Here is a 10,361-nt window from a genome sequence, read left to right as displayed (position 1 = left end):
CATTATAAGACTCAAAATTATAATAACCTAGATTTCAAAAATATATACACACTTATTTTTAATGAAACAAGTTTAGAAACACTAGTGAGAAACCCGCACGTTGCAGCGGAGTCGACAATATGCGACAGGAACACGATACACATCAAGCAATCGTACATCTTTATGCAATTTCAAAAGAGTAGAATTTTAGCGGATTAAAAACTTATCACCCATAATGCAATGGAAAAAATAATATGTTAATCATTATAACATCTAAAACTCAAATGAAAGTCGTGATAAATATATAGAGATTCTTGCATCAATATCAAAGTGAACAGAGTAGCAAACAATTAAAATATGTTGTAGTAATCTTGAAATACTACCAGAATCATCAGTCAGTGAAGTCTAAAACTTCAGTGATAAAAAATGATGAACAAAACAAATTGCTACACACCTACAAAGTAAACTTAACTTTCACTTATCTCAAGAGAATTATGACCTCCTCTATGCTAGTTCCCATGATACACACTGCTTCGCGTGTACCAGGTATAGATCCGACCAAATTTGTAGATCATCTAATATTCCAAACAAAAGAAACACGTAACTTTCATGTTACAAAATAAACACAAGAAAAAATCAAGAAAATGAAACCAGTCAAACAGGTCGACGCGTAATTTATAATGCATGTAAAATCCAAAATATATGAAGAAAAATTGTTTTGGGTCAACCCAACCCATCACCCAAGTTGCCCAGTTTGCGTACCACTTTTGCATATGATAGTTTCTTCATGAATGACCTCATTGTGGTGGCCATTCAATCTTGTAGATTCTCCTCGAGCTCATTAGGAGTGAGAATATTTCAGGCCGACCAAAAATACTCTAAAACATGACCCAAAAGTAAGTAAAACCGAGCTGCTAACCAAACCGGAAAATCAATAAAGGAAAAAATAATTATTATTTTACTATTTTAGGCTCAGGACCTTATTGATTAAGATCCGCAGACACCATCGCCTCACGTGTCAATTCCAAGAGCATTTGATTGTTTTCCATCTTCATCCTCTCGTTATCGAATCTCATAATCTCCAATTCTGTATCTTTTTTACGGCAAGTGCGAAAGGTTAATTTGTTAATGGTAGGAGAGTATACTGAATTTTCAGTGTTAAATTTCTATATATATAAAATTCAGCATGATATTAAAATTACCGACATCCCACCGCGATTACCGATATCCGATTTTTTTATTAAAGTAGAGATGAATATATAATGAATATAGCTTGCCTGTGTGCGAATGTTATTTGGGTCTGCACCCAAATTTTCAAGAACACGGGTCGCTACACCTTCACCCTCTCTAAGCAAACCAAGAAGCAAATGCTCGGATCCAATATAATTGTGACCTGAAACATTAATCAACGGTGGAAATACGTCATCACATTTTTAAATTTATGATGATTCAACAGCATATCAGCATATGTATTGTTTGGATGCAGAGATTACCAAGTTGTCGGGCCTCCTCTAGCGAGAGTTCCAGTGCACGTTTGGCACAGGGAGTAAATGGAATCTCGACAGCAACAAACACCAGTGGGTCCCGAAAAGATGAAATTGGCGATGGGGCGGTTTGGGTTTTTGAGTCCTACACAAGCACGGTGGATGGCACGGCTAATGGCTTTAACTGCTTCGTCTTGACCGATGATACGTGTGTGGAGTGTTTCTTCCATTTTGAGAAGACGGTCCGATTCGTCTGTTGAGACTTTCTCGACCGGTATGCCAGTCCATGATGAGACATTGTGTTGAATGTCCGCTTCAGTTATGGTGGGGCCCTCTTCTCCCGCCTCGGTCTCGGCTTTGCTCATCTCTTTGTTCTTGTCCATAAGAGCGAATATTTGAGTTTTAAGATCCATTTCCCGATCACGCAACTCCCCAGCCTGTCAAGAGCATAATATTAGCATCTCATGTGTACAGAAAAAAATATATGTGACACCATGTGTGGATTGGCTAACGGGCCAAAACAGGCTTTGAGTTAAAACTCGGTTGACTCGTCACTCCGTTAGATTGGTTAACCCGTCCACATTTTTTTGGTATTTGAGCAGTTAGATTTTAAGTTAATATTTTTTTAAGGGTTGCACCTGCTCCAATTAACGTATGGACCTCATCAATAAACAGAATAATTTCGTCACTTTGCTTGATTTCCTCCATCAGCTTTCTTTAGTCGCTCTTCAAACTCCCCACGGTACTTTGGCCAGCAACAAGCAGACCCATGTCCAGAGTTATCACCTACAGCATAAATCACAAACAACCTTCATTAAACTCAAAATGAGTCTTAAATACAAGATGCAAACAGGAACATGTAATCATGGAGATGTGATAAACATGGAAACGTGGAGTGTATAAAATGGTCTAACATTCAAGCTAAATAATTTACTACCGAGATCATGTACATTCAACTAAATAAGCTTTATTTGCAACCCAAAGTTGTATACCTCTCATCCTTTTCACATAACAAACCTCCTACATACCCTAACTTCGACCAATTTGATCCAAAACTACATGATGTAAGGGAAAATGGGCGTTTTTACCTAGTCCATCTTCCCCTACATCAAATGTATTCTTTCTGCAATGAGGATCATTGGGGTGACCATAAGGAACCACCCTTTCTACATTCAAAAGCATCATATGTTAATGCATTATAAATGTGTCCACAACAGATTACATATTTGATGGGAGTTATTATTATTTATCACAGACAGCTTCAGCAGATGATCTACAAACATGTTACCTCTTAGAAGGTTTGTTGACCTGACGCAAGGGGACGGAGTTTCCATAGCAATGATAGAAACCATAACGAGGAAATCTTTCATAGCAGGTGTCTTGTTGGACATTGGTGTCCCAGTGTTGACCGCAGCTGCTATAGCTGTATTTTTGGACCCATCCAGAGCTGTTGTGACCTTCCCCTCAGGTTTGATTCCACCGTTCTCCATACACGCCTTCCCACCATGCCCGTTTGGGTGAAAGTGCTCATCTCATTTATCCCCCCCCCCCAATTTTGTCCACATTTCACTCTCGCAACGTTCTGCCCAATAGATGATAAATTAGAAGATTCTATGCATTTTGAACACACAACCCGCCTCCATACGTCTAAACACCAACTTCCAAATAACCACCTTTTGATACCTGATCAGAACATATCACATCATACCTCTCAATTTGTATCACTGGGAAAAAAAAGATCCATAACTTACAAAGTTTTAAAAAATTCGCCTTTGGAATAGGCTTAAACAAGTTATGTCGATTGTTGGTCACAAACAAAAAGCTGCGTAAAAACAAAAAAAAAAGATTTAAAAATAAGTTAAACTAATATATTGAAGAGATGAAGAAGATAAGTAGGTTAATCACTTAGCCTGTTATCATTTCCACCTGACGCTAATTCACAATTATCTACTTGAGTCCACAGGCCTACAATTCACAAGTTGAGATAAGAAGAAACCATAGATTGTGTATATAAAATGATTTCTATTAGCTAATAATAACTATAACTAACTGGAATTAATGGAAAAATTACCTCTAATGTATAACCACTTAGCTAACTAACAAAATAACCTAAACTACCCATCAAAAACGAATATAATTAACAAACAAAAACTGAAAGTCGACTTCATCTTAACTGTGTCAGAAAAACTGCAGTGGATTGAAAATTTTCCATTGGTGAATCCATAATTAAATACCTGTGTCACATACATTTATGATTCATTTAGCAGCAAGATACAACAAATGAAGTCTAGAAATCAGAACTATATACAACAAACTAATAATCCAAGAACCAGATAATAGATGAATAACATAAGCCAATCGAGTTAAAAAAAACAAGAAAGAAAGATGAAAATAAAATCCTTACAGAAGTCTTGAAATTGAGTTTCAAAGGTAGCTCCGTTTTCCACAAAGGATTCAAAGAATTCAACTCCGAACCAAGAACAATGCCCTAATTCCTAAATCCTCCAATCGCCTGTAACTGCAAATCAATAAACCCAAAACAATAATAATGGAAATTAAATATGACTCCGTGATCAATGATTTGCTTCACATATCATCACCTTTTCCGTGTTGAGAGACCAAGAAACAATAAAATTGTTATCAATTACCAATATAGCAGCAAGCACTATTACAATTGTTCCTCCATAAAGAGAGAAGTACAGAAAGTGAACAATCAATCTTATTGAACCACCCACAAATATTATTATTACTAATATCAAAATCGAATTAGGAACAAAACCCTTTTCAATAATCCGGGGAGTTATGTTTATTAAAATCGAGTTAGGAACAAAACCCATTTCAATAATCTGGAGAGTTTTGTATATTGATCGGAAAAAATTATGAGAGCACCAAACTCTGAAAAGAATAGATCTATTATTATGTATGTGTGATGAGTGTGGGTGTGGATATGTATAGTTCTAGAGAGAGAGAGGATTTACCTAGTTGATCAGCTCCGATCTCCGAATAATGAAAGAAAGTGGTGAGAATTTTTGACGTCTGCATCAGATGTATGAACACGAAAGAAGCTTATTTACCGGAAGAGAAGGGGAGGGGTCAGGACTCTCCCACTTACCTTACTTAGGCTATAGGGTGTGGGGATCATAATTGGGTCATGATTTGCCACATCGGTCCATTATTCATGCCCTATACCACCCCCCAAATTAAATCACGGTGGTTCCCGTGAATTAAACCACGACAACCACGTCCCCCTTTTTTCCCAATATTCACGCAAACCCTAACCCAAACATCAAGAAGAACGGCAGCAAATCAATCGCAAATTACATCAAGAAGAACGGTAACAGGTACTTGTTTTCTTATGATATGTATTACGATTTATAGTTCTTCTTGATGTAATTATTTTTTGTTTGGATTGATTGTTTTCTAGTTGAATTGTATGATAAATCGGTTAATATGATATGTAGAATGTTAACTTGTGGAGTTTGATCTGAATTTTATTTGAATATATGAAGTGAAATTGGTGTTGTTGATGTGCGAATTGTTGCTGATGAATTTGACTAATTTATGTGTGGAAAGTAATGGAGTTTTGAATTTTTATTTGCCATAGGATAGAATTTATAGTTTTTTTTTTATGTTAGGGTTACTTTTAGGTGATTTATAAAAGTGAACAGTAGGTTGTTCTGTATTCATTCTTTTGAGGATTTATAATTTTGCATGGACCTGAGTATTCTTGCTTTTAGGATATACTGCTTGCTTTTAGAAAGCAAATGGAAGAGTTTTGGAGGGTTAGGTAGCTCATAAGTTATTTGAACTCTACTTTGTGGAGATAGTAACATATTAAAAAAGAGTGTGCAACTGCAAATTTCGATTTTCACTAGACATTGGTGGAGGCTATGTTGTCACTAGACTTGGGCTTAAAAACCTGGTCATTTATGTGAGAACATTATAAGAATTTAAGTGTGTCATATTATGTTTTCTAACCAACCCACTACATTCACCACTCACTAGAGATGCACAAATCAATGTTTGTATGGGATTTTAATTTTTTATATTTTAATTTGTTATACTATTTGTACCTACAATAGCAAAGAATAGTAAATACTACTATGGATCCAAGCAACCCGAACAACCCGCCACAAACCCCCAGAAAAAGATAAAGAAGTGTTGCAAAAAATGAAGGCGAAAATTGCCCAAAAATGGGGTCTTTAAATTATGGCGTTATCATTTTTTATATTTTCTAGTTTTCATCTTTAATTTATGTCTCTATCCTATTTTATATTTTCTAGTTTGTAACGAAATTGATTCAGTTTTATATTTTATGGATTAAATTACCTTTTTTTAATTTTTGGACAACTCTGTTATAGATCTCTCAAGATCAAAACAAACTAACATTATTTACGAGACTGTATATTTGTTACAGCGGTAAAACCTGGAAATTTAACATCCACGACTTCATACGCGCCAAAAAGAGTTCGGTTGATGGAAAGTTGCTTGTTCCAGAACTTTTGGTAGATCAAAAAGGTGGTGGCGGGATTGAAGTTTTGGTTTAGTGGTACTAGATTGATAAGAACAATGGTGTTGTCAAGCTGGTCGCCTGCGGCATTGGCTCCAGTGATTCGAGCCTGACTGGCATTGAGTGAGACACTGGTGGCGATTTCGTTGGCGAGTTCGGAGACTAAGGAGAAGAATGTGTAGGGAGAGATCATGAGGCGAAGTTTGATCTGAATTGGCCATACACATGCACATGCACATGGTGATCCTGCTGGTGTTGATGTTAATGGTTGTGTGCATGTTACTGTTGTACAATCTACAAATTAAGTTTGAAATTAGTTATGTTTTAAGTTTTCATAACAGATTTACATTCTTTCCTGAAAAAAATAAGAACTATAAATTTGGATGTTATTTTTTTTTTTATTAATTTGAATGCTATGTAGTTTTATTACTAAAAGTTATTTAATTTTATTTGTTGTTTATTTAAAATAAATAAAATGAATTTCACACAAAAAAATGGGTGGATAGTGGTTTGGGTCATGACCACACTCTTAGGATAGTGATTTTGGATGATGAATTAGAGGGTGATGACATGTCGCTGACGTGGAGGATCATGGTGGGCATGAGGGTCATGACCACACCCTTTAGCCTTAGGGCTCCATTGATTAGACCATCCGTAGTGGGGCGTGATTTTTAAAAAAAAAATGAAAAAAAAACGCCCCAAAACGCCCCTCCCCCACTACACAGGGCGTGATCCAGCGTTATTTTGTTCCATTTTGCAAGCCGGCGTTTTTTTTTAAAACGCCAAAGTGGTCAAATGCAAACAAAGGTGGCCAATGGGATTTTTGCATGTGGCTATTTAGTTGTGAATGGATTGACTTTTTAGCCACCCACCAATCACTTTGCATGCATCTCTGACAACTTTTTGAAAAAGGTAACTTTTGAGGATCACTTTCGTGTGTTTTTTTTTTTATTTTTTTTTTCATTAAAAATAATATGAGTGTTATTGGCATAATGTCTCACTACGCTACTTTTGCTATAATGCCCAACGCTGACTAGGATGCCACGTGTCGGATAATGCCCCATGGTGGGGGCATTATAACAACTTACCACTACACATGGTCTTAGGAGAAGAAACAACTACCACGAGTAAATGTCGTCATTAAACTAATACTTAAGTTACCATACTACCCCTACACGCGTCTTAAATTAATGTTTAGTGCCTATTTTACCCTCAAAATTCTAGTACAATTTCTTTGTACGTATTGCTTCAAAATGTGTACGTGATGTAAAATTACCATCTTGTACATCACTTTTCCTTTTTATAAATAGATATAAGCTTAAAGTTATCAAAACTTAGTTTATGAAATAATATTTAAAAAAAAAACTAGAAAGTTGTTATAAATATATTATTATTTATTATGGTTATCAACTACAAAAATAGATTAGCTTTCTCTCTAAGTTTTGTACTCCTATATATACCGCTATTGCTCAATCAATGAAATATTAGATCTTTTCTCCCTATTATTTTCTTCTTCTTCTACTCTTATTATTTGCTATTAGGCTAGTTTCGCAACACGTTATCAGCACGAAAGTGCTCTCCCCTAAACCCTAATAACCTTCCCTGATTTATCGTTCAACCAATCCATATCCATGAAGTCGTAGCCATTAAAGCTCCCACAAGTGATTTTTCATCTTTCATCGAAGTATATTAATCGTTCAAAATATCTTACAAGTAAGTTTTATTTATTGTATTATTTATTGGTTTTGATTTGGGGTGATTGGTTAATCTTTTAATTGGATATTGAATATATTTAAAAGAAGCTTCGTATATCATAAAATAAATCTTTTTCAATAGAAACTAAAGATTGCAATGCCCCATCACAAACCTGGGAAAGGCTAGATATGGTTCACTTGACAACTAATGTATAAAAAAAAAAAATTTAAGGTAAAAATATTAGTTTTATTAACTCGTAAGTTAAAATTGTGATGATAAATATGTTGCAAGCTATTTCCACACAAAGAAAATGCAGTCACAAAATAAGTATGAAACATCATAATTAATTAAAATATTTACTTTTAACAAATCTGGTAGTCGGATCTCGGTTGATATCAAAATCAGCCCAACAAATCAATTAAAAAAAACCAAAAAAAATCTTGTCTAAGGCCCAGCTGTGCCCAAAAGCCCAAATTAAACATAACTTTTGAACATAGTCAATCTTCTATATGCCCAACCCATTGTTTATGAGCTTTAGGTTTTAGGGATTTTATTATACTACTCTATATACAATGTATATGTTAGAAGAATGATATGGTTGAATCATAGATGTAAGTCATATTGTAACTCAAAGAATTTTGGGTTAACAGGTTTTATGATATTTTACACTAGTAATTAAATAATTTTTTTGGAATATTGTTTTAAGTATTTTACAAGGAATTAAAGTTTTGTTTTATGTTTTCAACAAGAAATTAAGCATTTAGAGTTACAAAGGAAAATTAGATATATAAACCCTACATAATATGTTATGGGATTATGATTTACAAAATTCTTAGATTTTGAATTAAGTTTTTTTGTTTGTAATACTAGATGAAACTGTCTATCGGCTATGTTACTGTGAATTTTTATTATATTAAGATGTAATTTTTACTTGGTCAATCAATATAACTATTTGATGAATTCAACCTTGATTAGTCCTATTAATTATTTTCAGGTTTTCAATATATATCTTTATATATTAAAACATATGTTCTATCATACGAATATTTAACTAATAGCTGTTGTTTATTTTTACAAAAGTTTAGATATTATTTTCTTTTGTTTGATGAAAAGTTGAAACTTTAGGCCAACTATTTGATATGAGATTTGATTTGTCTCAACATGATTAGTGTAAAAGTTTTAGTTAAAATTCAACTATGTCTTTCCATATCCATGCATATATGTGTAAGATTCAAGATGTATAATTTTGTATTGCCTTTTTCTTACATATCAGTTTTGTCCTTTATGAAACAACAAATTTTATTATAAAGAAAGAGTTATTTAAAATAATGAATGAACATATGTTGAGGATTTGAAAGAGATATTTGTTTAAGTTTCAAATTAAGTGACATATTACGTGAGATATACTTATGATTGACTGTACGTAAATTATATATATTTGGATATTATTAATAAATATAATATCTTATCTTATCTCATAAAGTCTTAATATAAGTTGTTTAATACAGTGACGTCTTATAATGTCATAAATTATTTTACTTTGTGTACATCTTCTATTCTATATGTTATGTTTATTATATAGATAGTATTTAATGGAACAATTAAAACAAAGTTGTGGTTTACTATCAATCTTATGTAAGAGCATAGATACGCTTCGACATGACACACGAAGTGTCATACTCCTTAATGCTCATTCAAGTTATAAAAGTTGTAAGATGTTAGACCAATAAATCTTACATGATCTGGACATTGAAATACTTCTTAGTGATGTTATGTGAAAAGAAGTTTATTTGTAAAGAAAACTTGATAAAAGTTTTTCCATTTGCCAATACCTGAGATATGCTCATAACGTAGCAATATCGTTAAAACCATGAAAGGCTTGAAATGATTTTATATCTATATGGTTGGCTCAGAAAATGATGAAAAACCATGAAACTTGTTTGGTTTTACTTTGATCCATGAAGTGAATATATAATCATTGTGATCATGGACATCATTGAGAAATTGTAATGATGGTTATATTAATAATGAGATCGACCATCTAAAATGCAACAATAATCATGTCAATAACGAGGTAGACCCCTAAAAGTGTCATAACATGATTGTTGAACTTTGAAGTTATAATACATTTATTGTATCTTATATTTTGTATTACATACATGCAAATAATACATATACGATCACAAACCAGAAGTTTATGGATCATGATTATTACTTTATTGGCATGACCGGTTAGACCACACCGAGTCAATGATGATGTGAAACATAATGAAGAACATGAAGATTCTTCTAGCTGATAGCATGTATTGTTTGCTCTTAAGGGAAATTATGTATTTATCAATTAAGGATGTGTAACCCTAAATATTCTGGAAGTGATTAAAGGATATGCATATCCCAACATGATACCATTTAGTGTTTTAAATCGATGCATCGTCTAAATGGTTATCAAATTCACAACTTGATGTTTGTTTAATTTATGGCTTAGCTAATAAGATAGCAAGCACAATATTCCAGATTGCATGTATTTATTAGTAGTGACGATAAGTTTATTTCCCTATCTACTAATGATCGGCAGAATAAGTGTTGAACTTCCTGTAGATTATGTTCATACACAAATTGCTTTTGTTAAAACGATCATTGAACGTCTACGATCGATAGCAAAGCCACTAATCATGTGAGTAAGTTCATGTTTA

The 10,361-nt window shown here is 33.5% G+C and overlaps 1 long non-coding RNA gene across 7 annotated transcripts; it reads right to left on the bottom strand.

The window, feature by feature from the left end:
• Positions 1–323: 323 nt before the first annotated feature.
• Positions 324–4,583, bottom strand: LOC118481048. Of its 7 annotated transcripts, XR_004864282.1 has the most exons (11): positions 4,442–4,581; positions 3,868–3,981; positions 3,638–3,697; positions 3,369–3,428; positions 3,215–3,285; positions 2,752–3,146; positions 2,102–2,249; positions 1,473–1,900; positions 959–1,372; positions 742–857; positions 324–554 (listed from the first exon to the last, which is right to left on the bottom strand). It is a non-coding gene; the product is annotated as an uncharacterized LOC118481048 (long non-coding RNA). The 7 variants fall into 7 exon arrangements; XR_004864280.1 differs by having other exon boundaries at positions 742–1,372; positions 4,442–4,583; XR_004864278.1 differs by having other exon boundaries at positions 324–857; positions 4,442–4,579.
• Between the last annotated feature and the right edge of the window lie 5,778 nt (positions 4,584–10,361).

This window comes from Helianthus annuus, chromosome 1 (genome assembly GCF_002127325.2).
Source record: "Helianthus annuus cultivar XRQ/B chromosome 1, HanXRQr2.0-SUNRISE, whole genome shotgun sequence".
Taxonomy (NCBI): Eukaryota; Viridiplantae; Streptophyta; class Magnoliopsida; order Asterales; family Asteraceae; genus Helianthus; species Helianthus annuus.
Note: the sequence above shows the minus strand (reverse complement) of the source record. Positions and strands in the feature narration are given on the sequence as shown.